The sequence below is a fragment of the Scyliorhinus canicula genome, chromosome 15, assembly GCF_902713615.1.
Source record: "Scyliorhinus canicula chromosome 15, sScyCan1.1, whole genome shotgun sequence".
Lineage (NCBI taxonomy): Eukaryota > Metazoa > Chordata > Chondrichthyes > Carcharhiniformes > Scyliorhinidae > Scyliorhinus > Scyliorhinus canicula.
The window spans coordinates 38,216,687-38,230,712 of record NC_052160.1 but is presented as its reverse complement, the minus strand read 5'-3'; the positions used below and the strand labels follow the sequence as shown (position 1 = coordinate 38,230,712).

Sequence of the window (14,026 nt, the reverse complement as noted above, 5' to 3'; positions counted from 1 at the left end):
TAGAGTTCAAATGGGTTGGCACATAAACTTTCTTACCTGTTCTCTCTGCAGGTGTTGACAGATCTGAGTGTTTCTATTATTGAATTTCTGTGATGCCGTGGGAATTTGTGTGTGTGTGTGTGTTTGGCGGGGGAGGGGGGGGAGAAAGGGGGGCTGCGAAGAGAGAAAGACCTAGGTGTTATTGCTACTTGTAGCTCAGTGGGCTAGACAACTTGTTTGTAATGCAGAACAAGGCCAGCAGAGCGGGTTCAATTCCTGTACCGGCTTACCCAAACAGGCTCCGGAATATGGCGACTAGGGGCTTTTCACAGCAGCTTCATACTTGTGACAATAAAATATTATTATTGTAGGGTTTTTAGCCTCAGTCCCTGGAATTATTTGCTCCATAAACTACTTATGATGGAAAACAGAGCAATAAACCACAGGGTGCATGCTGTTAACCTCAGCAGAAACAGGATCATTGCAGTTGACCTCCACTCCCTTGGGTGGAAACAAATCATTATCTGGCGATTTCGCCTTAAAGGGGCACTGGTAAATGTGAGAATGGGTGTAATAATGCCCTCCTGTCTCCGCTATGATCAGATAGACTGGCAGCATGTGCTGATGTGAATCCTGTGTTTGAAAATTTCCAGTGAGACACTGCATTTCTGCCAGTATTTGTGGAACCAGTCTGGTACAAGCCAACACTGTCAGAAGAGGAAGAGAGAAAAACTGCTAAACAAATATAATAGACGGTGTTATTGTTACTGACCATGTCAACACACGTGTATCTAATGAACCTTTGTTACACTGCCTCTAAGGCAGGTATATCTTTCCTTTGATAAGGAGACCAAATTGTACACAGTACTCCAGGTGTGGTCTCACCAGAGCCTTGCCTAATTGCAGCAAGACATCCTTACTCTCAAACTTTATTACAAAGATTGACGTATAACATACGATTATGCCTCCTAATTGCTTGTTGTACCTGAACATTGTGATTTGTGTATAAGGTGTAGCCATCTGAGATGGCTACCTGCAAAGGACCTGGGAATTATGGCCAACCCAGGACTCGGACAGATACAGAGCTTCTGTGTATTTGAAACGCAGGTAGCAAGACCTGAACGAAACCCCCGCTCGTTTGCATTCTAATGGCCCATTTCCCAAAACAATAGCACTCCAATCAAGAAACTGGTACAGCCACAGACTGATCGGCGCCACTCCCTTTACTCAGAGAGCCCAACTGCCAAGGTCAGTGACGGCTAAGGACCCGCCCAGCCACCGAGGCACCCGCCCCTTTATTGGCCGTGATCGGAGCCCTGTCAAACTATTGGGTCCAAAGAGCGTGAAATCCAGAGGGCTAAAAAGGGACACAGCAATGTGTTCTGTCTTTTTTGGATCCGGCCTGTGCCATCCTCCTTTGAATCCAGCCAACTGTAGCAGGAACAGCCAGCCAAGTTCAAGACCAACGATTGCTACATGACGGATGAGCCCAGCAGAGCCACTTCTTCAAACCAGCCACGTGAGATCAAGATAAAGGCCTTATCCACTTGCACAGTGCCGGTCGCCCTGAAGTTAAGTATAGGTTATTATAGCTGATAGGTGTAGTTTAACTTGTAGTAGATATTGTGTTTGCATGTCGAAGTAACCCTGGTGGATGTAAATAAACCATCTTTTGAACTAACTAACTGGTTGTGTGGTCAATTGACCGATATAAGGGAAGGCTTGTGGTTCACTAAGATAAATAGGAATACCCATAGTATTGGCAACGCTGTTGGGAAATAGAGCCTCATTATTAAAAAGGGCAACATTATTGGTGAATTCTGACGGGACTTGATTGGGAGTGACTTGTCACTCCGAGAGAACCCACAAACTTTAAATCCAATTGCGTGAAAGAGAGAACCACAAGTGCAAGCCCCATATCAACCAAATAACTGAATTTCGCAAGTGTGTACTAACCTGCATGCGTACCTAAAAGGGAAAGTAAGGTAAACTCGCTAGCATTGTGTAGAACTGTCGAGAGAATTGTGAACCGGAAAGTAGCTTAGGCCATACCCGCTGTTCGAATCGCCACCTTATTCTCTGTCCCAAATTAATGGTAGGGAAAGAGAAGTTAAAAGTAGAGCAAGAGATATTAGAGGTAGAGCAAAAGAGATATTAGAAGCAATGGCCACTAAAGCGATGGAACGTTTAATGAACCCACAGGAAGCAGAGGTCGCAGCGACCAACAGAGCAGAGCAATGCACCATATGGGAGGAAGAGTTAAGGAAATATTTAAAGGGGAAAGGATGGCCCCTTTGGTCCAATTTTTGTGCAAATGATGAGTCAGGTCCAGGAAACATAGGACAAACTTGGTGGGACAACCTAAGTGAGGTCCAGAAGAAAAATGTAACAACGGTCTGAAAGCCGATGGCAATAGTGTCCTGTTTGGAACAGTTGCGAGGCACAGAGGAGGTCGTGAAGACGCTCCGTAGGCAGTTAATTGAGAAGGAAGAAACAAACGAAGGAAACAGTAACGAAAGCGAGAAGATAATTGAGCAACTCCGGGAACAGTTAATAGCTAAAGATAAGGAGATGGCTGATGTGAAAAATGGACACCAATCTCGTTTAGTTCACCTTGGTAGCTTTCAGACCAAGTACGATAAAGGCTATCAAGATACACAGCGTGCAGTCCTGGTAAGAGGAGACAGAACAGCAGGTAGCACAGTTAATGAGTCAATGCGCGGATTTAAAAGCAACTTTGCGAGCGCTCCACAGCTCCATAAAAGAACAGAGACAGAGTACAGTAGACCACGCAAAATGCTGACAACAGATAGAGAAGTTATAGTCACTGCTGTCAGTGCAGAATGGGTTTAGATATACTTTTGGCCAGAATTTAGAGGAGGAAGATGCCCCCGATTGGCAGGAATTAAATGAAAGCGCCCAAAGATACGTAGAGGACACGGGAAATCAAAATCAGGTCCCCCCACACCCCAAAGAGAAAAGCACCCGCAGCACTGACTGCACAGGCAGCACCCACCACCACTCACAATTCGACCCCCATGAATCCGGTTACCACACAGCGCAGGTCATCGGATCAAGATCAATCTGATATCGTTTACACCACCCCACTATCCATAACCCAGTTGAGAGAGGCTTGCACGAAAAATAGTCCATTCGAGCCCACCGCAGACCCACACAGCTTCTTTGAGGAAGTGTTGTACAAAAAGTTATGTACGGCCTAGACGAGAGAGGGGAAGTCAAACTCATAGTTGTGAGCCTTAGCCAGTCCATCAGATCAGCTTTGCCAGAACCTCAAAATGTAGCAGGAGGAACCCTACAGGAAATGAAAACGGTCATTTTAGACGCAATCGGGTATAACAAAGGAGATGAAGTCGAGGGTTTAAACGACTGCAGGCAAAAGGGAGAGCATCCGACCGCATTTGCAGGTCGCCTTTGGATTCATTTTATGACAGTTTATGGACAATTGAACCGCGCACACCTAAGGGAGGACGACACCACTAAATGGTCCCACACCTTAGTCCGCCACTGAAGCAGGTCAAAAGGCTTGTGTGAATTATGACCCCACAGACCCCACACACAATGAAGTGTGGGTATTAAAACGACTTTCCAGGGCATGGGAACAATCCCTACACCGACAGACAGATCAGGAAGAGATAGAAGCAAATATGCACCCAGTTAGAACTAGCCAGGGACCCGCATGGATAAACGAGGGTAGAGGAGAAGTCCAATATCCCTGGGAACCATACCCAAGGGAGCAATACACCAGAGAGCCTGCTCCACCTTATGTGTCCGGGGGGGTCATGTTACAACTGTGGGCAGTCAGGACACTTCGCCCGAGAGGGCAGCAGACCCCCACCACCAGCTAGACTAGCCCCCAGATATGAAAGAGAACACCACCCACAGCAGCTACAAGGTCCCAGCTGCCCCATGCAAACTGAGCGTTTCCCTGCCACTTTTCATGGCAGTGACACCTCAGCAATGCCACTTCATTTTTGTTTCTCTCCTCCTTCCGCTCTTCGGTCACACGACAAAACTCCATATGCTAGTTACACCTGAGGCCAAATGTGATTGCGGCTAACAAATATATAAAACTGGCCGCCCTGAAATTCGGCTGGTTAAGATGAGCCTCAACCTCCCATGTTGTGATTTAGGAAAAGACTCGTCGAGGAAATTGTCATACCACTCCCCGCATCGACCACACGCTGCGAGAGTCTCTGTACTTTAAAAGTTTGCATTCCTTGTCTCTCAAAATGGTATTTCGATAAGAAAAATGAGGGAGTCACACATTGTGACAATTGGGTAATTGGAGTAAGGAGAGAAAGAAATAAAACAAAATATTAACCGAAGATAATAACAGATACTATACTTGCACCCCCAGGATTACACGGAAAACAGAAGACACAGGATGAAGCAAGGACTGTTGACATGCGTTTGAATCATCGCTGGACTTCTGCAACTGCGCACACAACAGACTCTTGTAACAAATGCTACATCAGCCCTGAACGCTACCATATAACAGGTCACCCCTAGCCCGGACACTGCACCACACATAGAGATAGATACCGAAACCCCCACTTGGTGTGAAAACATTGCCAACTGGAACCCTCTTTCATACACAGTCGAGGCCCTTCTAGTAATTGCAATAATCTGCAGTATCATTCAGACACTTTGTCTCCGTAAATGGCGAGCAAAAGCCTCCCGGTCCTTGATATATACAGTCCAAGCCCCCTTCTTTGGAATTCAACAAAACTGAACAAATGTATTAAGTGCTGCTAAGAATTAAAACCATGTACCTCTGTAAAAGTTACCAGAATTAAGTAGAAATGTAATGCTGCTGTTTTAAAATTTTTGTACTGTACTTAAGTTCTTTTTGATATTCGCCAGCAACATGAGAGTAGCTTAGATAGTGTTAGTTAGTAATCAACTGTACGGATAAGTTAAATGTTTAATAGTGAAATGTTTTATAGACCCATTAGAGATTAATTAATGTATGATGTGTTAATAAATATTCGGTAAATACCCCACAATATGGGATAGGATAGAGTAGAACCTGGCCTTGACCAGGGGTGCCCGGGCCACCAAGGATGGATAGGGATCAATAGTGTGATCCACCACGCTTCACGTTCAGGATCATGAGGGTGGGATGTCACCATCTGAGATGGCCACCTGCAAAGGACCATGGGAATTATGGCCAATCCAGGACTCAGACAGATACAGAGCTTCTGTGTATTTGAAACGCAGGTAGCTAGACCTGAACGAAAAACCCGCTCGTTTGCATTCTAATGACCCATTTCCCAGAACGATAGGACTCCAATCAAGAAACCGGTACAGCCACAGACTGATCGGCACCACTCGCTTTACTCAGAGAGCCCAACTGCCAAGGTCAATGACCGCTAAGGACCCGCCCAGCCACCAAGTCACCCGCTGCTTTATTGGCCGAAATTGAAGGCAGTGATCAGAGCCCTGTCGAACTATTGGGTCCAAGATCAAGGACCGCCCCAAAGAGCGCAAAATTAAGAGGGATAAAAGGGGACACAACCGTGTGTTCTGTCTTTTTTGGATCCGGCCTATGCCAGCCTCCTTAGAATCCGGCCCGTGCCAGCCACCTGTAGCAGGAACAGCCAGCCAAGTTCAAGACCAACGATCGCTTCATGATGGATGAGCCCAGCAGAGACAGAGCCGCCACTTCAAACCAGCCACGTGAGATCAAGGTAAAGGCCTTATCCACTTGCACAGTGCCAGTCACCCTGAAGTTAAGTATAGGTTATTGTAGCTGATAGGTGTAGTTTAACTCATAGTAGATATTGTGTTTGCATGTCAAAGTAACCCTGGCGTATGTAAAGATACCACCTTTTGAACTAACTAACTGGTTGTGTGGTCATTTGACCGATTATAAGGGAAGGCTTGTGGTTCACTAAGATAAATAGGAATACCCATAGTATTGGCGAAGCTGTTGGGACATAACATCATATTATAAATAGAGCCTCATTATTAAAAAGGGCAATAGAGTATTCAAATCCTGTGACTCTCCTCTGCTACCTCAAGCAGTTGAACATCTCCCTTGTTTCTAGGCCACCCAATAGTCTCGGCCAGTTAACGTTAAGTGATACTGGAAATGCAGTGACATGATTGGATGGTTTCTCTTGGGCACTGGGACCAGCCTTGTGACTTTTGTTTGGACCACTTCCAGTGCTTGTGTCTCTTATTTTGCGGTGACCAGAACTGGATACCATGCTTAAGAAGGTGTTTGTTGGAACTTTCATAAGATAATTGCAGATTGCTTTTGGAGAGATTAGGCTGAATAGTTTCTCCATGGTCAGATTCCCAAGTTATTGCACAGTATTTGTTTGCTTTTGTATTTTTTTCTTGTCCTTTTCTCTCTCACCCTTAATCTTGGTATTAAACTGCTTGCCCTTCTGTGTCTCCAGCATTTTCTACTTTTGATTCACCCCTATGCTCTTCTAGTTGGCATTAGAGCTGGTGACAGCAGATTGCTGAGCTGGCCTTCTGTTTTGTCTGCTTTATAAATATCTTGAAATTCCCTAAGGCAGCTTTCCCTGCTCATGAAAGAAGTGACCTTATTTCTTTGACATGATAGCAGGATGGAGGGAAGGAAGATAAAGATGAAAAGGATAGTTGGTGACCCAGGTGGTTCAGCTGCATGGGGGCGGGGGGAGCGTGGAGAGTGCTCTAGTGGTATGGTGATTGCATAGTTAGGGAGCAGATGAGCATTTCTGCAGCCTTAGGCGTGACTCCAAAATGGTATGTTGTCTCCCTGATGCCAGGGTCAAGATGTCACCGGGCGGCTGTAGGGCTTTCTTTTGGGGGAGGGTGAACAGCCAGAGGTCATAGTCCACACTGGTACCAATAACACAAGTAGGAAAAGGGATAAAGTTCTGAAAGCAGATTTTAGGGAGCAAGGAATAGAATTAAAAAGCTGGATCGCGAGCAGTAATTTCCGGATTACTCCTGGTGCTGTGTGCTTGTGAGCATAAGAAATATTAAGCAGTTCAATATGTAGCTGGAGGAATGGAGTAGGAGAGAGGGCTTTAGATTTCTGAGACATTGGAACTGATTCTGGGGCAAGTGAGACCCATACAAGGAGGATGGGTTGCACCTTAACAGGACTGTGACTAATGTCCACATGGGGAGGTTTGCTCATGCTGTTGGTGAACATTTAAACTCGATTGGTTGGGGTAAATTCAGAATGGTGAAGAGAAAAACTGGCAGTGGGAAGTAGAGAATTATTAACTGATAAGGGGGGGGTGGTCTATCGAGTAGTATCAAGGTAAATCGAATACTTGGGAAAGTTTGATGGAATTAGATTAGGCAATAATAAGTCATTAGATGGGGTCAGTAAAGGAAGAAGGGGGCATGATGGCATTACAGTACTGAAGAGAGGATGTTCTGAAGAAGTCAAGGACAGAATCTCTGGTTGGAGGTAAGGAATGAAAAATATGTTGTATAGTATAATAGGCTACCAACTGGTGGAAGGGATGTCAGGAAATTTGCAAAGAAATTACAGAGAGGTGCAAAAATTATAGAATAATTAAAACGAGGACTTTGATTATCCAAATATAGACTGGGGTCGGAATAGTGCAATGGGACAAGAGGGGCGAGAGTTCCTGGAATTTTATTTTTTTTAAAGAAAATTTTCTGCAGCAGTATGTTTCTAGCCTAACGAGAGGGCAGGCAATGTTGGACCTGGTTCTGGGAATGAGTTGGCCCAAGTTGATCAAATATCAGTGGGAGAGCATTTGGGGTCATTGACCGTTGTATCATATGGCTTGGGTTGGCAATGGAAAAGGACAAGGATCAATCCAGAGTAGGGATAATGATTTGGGGGAAAGCCAACCCTTCAATGGGATGAGAATGCATCTGAGTCGTGAGTTGGAATCAAATGTTGGCAGAAAAGACAGTGGCTGGACAATGGGTCACCTTCAAAGAAAACTTATTACAGGCAATGTCAAGGTATATTCCCTTGAAGGGGAAAGGTAGGGCAACAAAATCCAGTACACCCAAAACGAGATAGAGGTGAAGAAGTGTGTGTATGACAGATACCATATAGAAAAACAGCAGCGAATCAGGCTCAATATAGAAGGACCAGAGGGCCAGTGAAAAAACTAATCAGAAAGCAAGGCGGGAACATGAAAAGAGACTGGCAGGTAATGTAAAACGGAATACCAAAGTCTTCTGTATGCACTAAAGAAACGTGTTAAAATAAAGTAGGGCTAATTAAGGATAAAAAGGAGACTTGCATGTGGAGGCAAGAGAAGTAATGGAGGTATTAAACAAATACTTTGCATTTGTCTTTACAATGGAAGATGATGCTACCCAGATCAAGGTGAGAGAGGAAGTAACTGGTACACGTGAAGAATTTACAAGTTGAGAAGGAGGCGGTGTTAGACTATTTTTACTTGAAATAGATAGTGAGGTGCATCCAAGGATACTGAGGAAAGTGAGATTGGAATTTGCAGAAGCACTAGTGATAATCTTCCAGTTTTCCTTAGGCACTGGGGCTGGAGGATCGCAGATGTTACACCCTTGTTCAAAAAAAGGGGTGCCAGGATAAAGCCGACAGCTACAGACCAGTCAGCTTGACTTCAGTGGTAGGGAAACTTCTGGATACCACAGTTCAGGGCAAAATCAAGTGTAGGATAATTACAGAAAACTTAACATGGATTCATTAAGGGGAAATAATGTTTAACTGACTTGCTGGAGTTTTTGACGAGGACAGAGCATGGTGCAGAGCGAGGCCAACAGCTCAGGTTCAGTTCCCGTCCTGGCTGAGGTTATTCAACCATGCCCCTCGCCTGAGGTGTTGTGATCTTCCGGTTAAATCACCACCTCAAAGGGGAAAGCAGCTTATGGTCATTTGGGACTATTTACTTGCAGACTCAATGGACTGAATGGCCTCCTTCTGCACTAAATTTGGAGTTTCTGCCATTTTGATCAAAGAGGCTCTTCCACTTAATTCAATGAGGTTTGCCAGCTTAATTGTATTTCAAACAGGATAGTCACTTACTGCATGGTTCAATATTGTGATAAATGGAGTAAATTGTATGTGTGGATCTGTTCCACAGATTCGAGTGTTTGGACTTTGGATTGTTTCCCTGCAGTTACATTGAGCATCAAAACACAAGTAGCAATCTTGAATATATCTCTCGGGTACTTGATAGTTACGTTGCTGTCCACATGGAGAACACTGCCTTTGAGCGGAAAAGAGGAATCTTGCTGAAGCTCAGATGCCCAATTGGCTTATAAAATCATAGAATCCCTACATTGCAGAAGGAAGCATCATGTCTGCACCAACCCTTCAAATGAACACTCTACCCATGTCCACTCCACTGTCCATCTTGCCCTATCCCTGTAACTCCATAACCTAACCTCCACAAACCTGGACACTAAGGGACAATTTATCATGGCCAATCAGCCTAACCTGCACATCTTTAGATTGTGGTAAGAAACCAGAGCATACCGGGAGGTGAGCGGGTTGTGAAGATCAGGGAGAAATGGGAAGCGGAGTTGGGAGGGGAGATTAATTGGGGAGTATGGAGTGAGGCACTGCAAAGGGTAAACGGGATCCCTTGTGCAAGAATGAGCCTGATACAGTTCAAGGTGGTGCACAGGGTGCATATGACGCGGGCGAGAAGGTTCTTTCAAGGGTAGCAGATGTGTGTGAGGTGTGGGCAGGGCCAGCGAGTCACATGCACATGTTTTGGGGTTAAGAAAAATTGGGAAGATTCTGGGTGAGCGTGTTCGTGATTTTAGCCAGGATAGTGGACGATGAGATGGACCCTGACCCTTTGGTGGTGATATTTGGGGTTTCCGAGAAGCCGGAGTTCATGGAGAGGAGGAAGGCCGATATCGCAGCCTTTGCCTCTCTGATTGCACGGCGGCAAAATTTGCTGGAGTGGCATTCGGCATCGCCACCTGGGGTAGCAGCGTGGTTGGTTGACCTGTATGACGTCCTGTGGTTAGAGAAGATAAAGTATGAGTTAAGGGGCTCAGCAGGGGAGTTTGAGAAAAGGTGGGGGGTGTTTGTGACCCTGTTTGAGGAGCTGTTCGTCGCAGGGGGGTGGGTGGTGGAGGGAGGGTGAAAAGGGGGAAAAAATCTGTACAGACTGTACAGTTTATTGTTGGGAAGTATGTTTCCCAGGGTGTTTATTAGCTGTAACCTGTTTTGACACATGTTTGTAATAAAATACATTAAAAAAAAAAGAAACCGGAGCAGCCGGAGGAAACCCACGCAAACATAGGGAGAATGTGCGAACTCCACACAAACAATGAACAAGGCCGGAATTGTACCCTGGTCAGTGGTACTGTAATGCAGCAGCACTAACCACTGTGTCCCCATTTAAATATAATTCCTATTGCCTGCCGGCATCTCCTGAAGGTATTTGATTCTACGGTTGCTGGTCACTTCTGATATCTCACTCAAGTGGCCGAAGGAAGTGGTTAGGAATAGAGTATCTCCAGGAATCACAAAGACCAAAATATATTTTAAAGGGGACATGGGTGCAAATTTGAAAAAGTAACATAAAAAAGCTGTGGGGGAATGGCAAAGAGTTTAGGATTGAGTTCCTAATTTTCAGACAAATGGCACAGACGACATAAGCTGAAACTAAGTGGCCACCTCCTGGGCTGTAAAATTGTTTGGCTTGGGATTCATTAATATCAAGGATGTGGAGCTGTTGTGGTTTAGTTACTACTGCACAAACTCACTGATCCTTGTGAAAGGAAGAGAGAAACAGACTGTTTAGATTCAACTCTATCCATCGATCAAGTTGTAACTTTTAATCAAGAAATTTTGGCCACTTACTTCACAAAAGCATTGTAATTATACAGCTACCACTTAGACTTTCTGCTTTAAAAAGTTTATGATGTGGAGATGCCGGCATTGGACTGGCGTGATTTTAAACGTGCTTGAATTTTATGGATTGCATGCTTTGTTATTGCCACTAGCTCTGAGTGCACACTGCCTGCCTGCACAAAGGATAATTTAAGTTTAACTGGCTTCACCTAAAGCTGCAAGACCCATTTTTAAATTGAGAACCCTGGCCTTCCTGATGGTGATCTTCCGCGACTTGCAGGTTTATTCTGAGACTATTAAATTTTAAAACAAAACTCTTTTTGGTATTTGTATTTCCTCATGTAAGGTACCAGTGGAGTGCCGCAAGGATCAGTGTTTTGGCCTCAACTAATTACAACCTAGATTAATGACTTGGATGAAGGACCAAAGTCCTCAAATTTGATGACTATACAAAGCTAGTTGGGAAAGTAAATTGAGAGAAGGACACAGAATTTACAAAAAATATATAGACAGGCTAATTGAGTGGGCAAATAGAGTATGATGTGGGGTGGGGTGAGATTATTATCTTTGGTAGGAAGAAGAGAAAAACAATTAATTTCCAGGATCTGTAGCCATCTGGGATGGCCACTTACAAAGGATCCTGGGGAATATGGCCATCTGCAAAGGACCATGGGAAATATGGTCAACCCAGGACTCAGGCGCTCAGAGCTTATGTATATTGGCAACTCGGAAAGCAAGACACTATTGAAAGCCCCAGCCACTTTGCATTCTAATGGCCCATTTCCCCAGAACAAAAGACCTGTACCCAGGTAACAGATACAGAAACCGGCTCATCGGCGCCACTCCCTTGCTCAGAGAACCCAAAAAGCCGAGGTCAATGACCGCTCAGGACACGCCCTGCCATCAAGCCACACGCCCCTTTATTGGCAAAAATCGAAGGCAGTAATCGAAGCCTGCTTAATTATTGGGTCCAAAGCTAAGGACTGCCCAAAAGAGCATGAAATCCCAGAAGGATAAAGAGAGACACTGCCATGTGTTCAGTCTCTCTTGGCCCTGACCTATGCCAAAAACCAAGTGTAGCATCACGATCAGAAGAGAAGTTCAAGGGGCAGCACAGTGGCACGGTGGTTAGCATCGCTGCCTACGGCGCTGAGGACCCGGGTTCGAATCCCGGCCCTGGGTCACTGTCCGTGAGGAGTTTGCACATTCTCCCTGTGTCTGCGTGGGTTTCACCCCCACAACCCAAAGATGTGCAGGATAGGTGGATTGGCTACGCTAAATTGCCCCTTAATTGGAAAAAATAATTGGGTACTTTAAATTTATAAAAAAAAAGAAGAGAAGTTCAAGACCAACGATCGCTACCAGACAGATGAGCCCAGCAGAAACTAAGTCACTGCTCCAGACCCAGCCAAGCAAGATTCAAACAAAGACGTTGTTCCTCTGCATTACGCCGGGTGCCTGTAGTTAAGTACAGGTTGTTGTAGTGTTAGGTGTAATTTAGCTTGTGGTGTTTTATGTTGCATGTCGAAGTAATTCTTGTGCGTAAATAAACTATCATTGAACTTGAAATAACTAACTGGTTGTTTGGTCTTTGATCGATATCTGGTAAAACCTTGTGGTGATATCATTTGATACCTGGCGACTCTGAAAAGCAATATCATAATTAATAACTGTCATATCAGTATCCAGTTAAAAGAGCAACATTATTGGCGTCTCCGGTGCTGATTTGCAACAGATCTCCAGTGTTGCATTTAGGGGGTACCCTAATGATGTGCTGGGAAATCCCTCCAGGAAGTTCCGATGTAAGGGTTTACCCAGAAGTGCTAACTTCCTCTGGACAATTGCACAAGGTTGCGAATCATCTGTCAGAAGCGTTTGAATTGCTAAGTTCAGATGGTTCTGCCAGTTTAACCCTGATAGCTACTCTGGAAAGGTTAGAAGGAAAAATATTACCCAAGTCCAAAGGAACTATTTAAACACCCAGATTGAGCCACACACAGGGCACCCTGCACACACATGACCTCTCCGACAGGTTCCCCCACACTACCCCAAATGCAAGCACACACTCTGACACTGGACACCCCGCCACCCGGTCTGAGCCAACACAACTTGACCTCGAGGCTGCTAGCTGGAAAACTAGCTTTCAAATTTGATGGCTGGAAACGACTTGTCTGCTTTATGAGACTGCTAATAATACAAATCGCTTATTGTCGCAAGTAGGCTTCAATGAAGTTACTGTGAAAAGCCCCTAGTTACCACCTTCCAACGCCTGTTCGGGAAGGCCGGTATGGGAATTGAACACGCACTGCTGCCTTGTTCTGCACTACAAGCCAGCTGTTTAGCCCACTGTGCTAGATGTTAACTGCTTCCCTGGCTTCTCACGGTCTGGTCAATTATACCTTTGTTCCTCTTTGAATATGCCTTCTGTGCATTCGGCTGTCTGCCCCTATCAACTTCCTTGACTATGCATTAAGATATGTATCCCTTGTGGATTTTCCCAATTGTCTTCAAGCTGTAAAAGCTATTCAAACCTTTTTTTTTAATTTAGAGTACCCAATTCGTTTTGTCCAATTAAGGGGCAATTTAGCATGGCCAAGCCACCTACCTTGCACATTTATGGGGGCGAAACCCAGGCAAACACGGGGAGAATGTGCAAACTCCACACGGATAGTGACCCAGAGCCGGGATCGAACCTGGGACCTCAGCGTTGTGAGGCCGCAGTGCTAACCCACTGTGCCATCGTGCTGCCCTCAAAGCTATTCAAACCCAATTATTATCTAAGCAGTCTTCTAATCTCATTATTGGGCGTATCAGTGGGGCCTTTTGAATACTGCCTACTGTTGTCTCTTGACCAATTTCTACCTGTTGCTGGACATCTTGCATCCTATTATGTTTTGTTAAATTTGTTTACTGCTGTTGCTCAGCAGATTCATGACAGTCATTCATATAGTTAAGTGTATGTTTTTAATTGCCTTTCTTGTGTGTTTTACTGTTTAATAAAAATTTCTTTTGTTTAATTATTATAGCAAGACCAGAACATCCTTCCCTGGTCTCCACATCTTTCCTCACATTATACCAAATCACAAAAAATATAGTTAGGAACCAGCATTCCAAGTTTCTCTTCTGGGATTTGGAATACCCTAACATTTAACTTACCTGCAATCTTAACAATGAGTAATTGCCATTGTCCCACTCATGGCCTTCATCTCCTCAAAGAAACAGAAGCTAGATTGG

The 14,026-nt window shown here is 44.7% G+C and overlaps 1 protein-coding gene across 5 annotated transcripts in view; it reads left to right on the top strand.

Annotated features, from left to right (window-relative positions):
• The window catches only part of kctd5a (potassium channel tetramerization domain containing 5a), a 92,531-nt gene that overhangs the window by 35,888 nt on the left and 42,617 nt on the right, over positions 1-14,026 (top strand). The gene's annotated exons all lie outside the window — the stretch shown is intronic.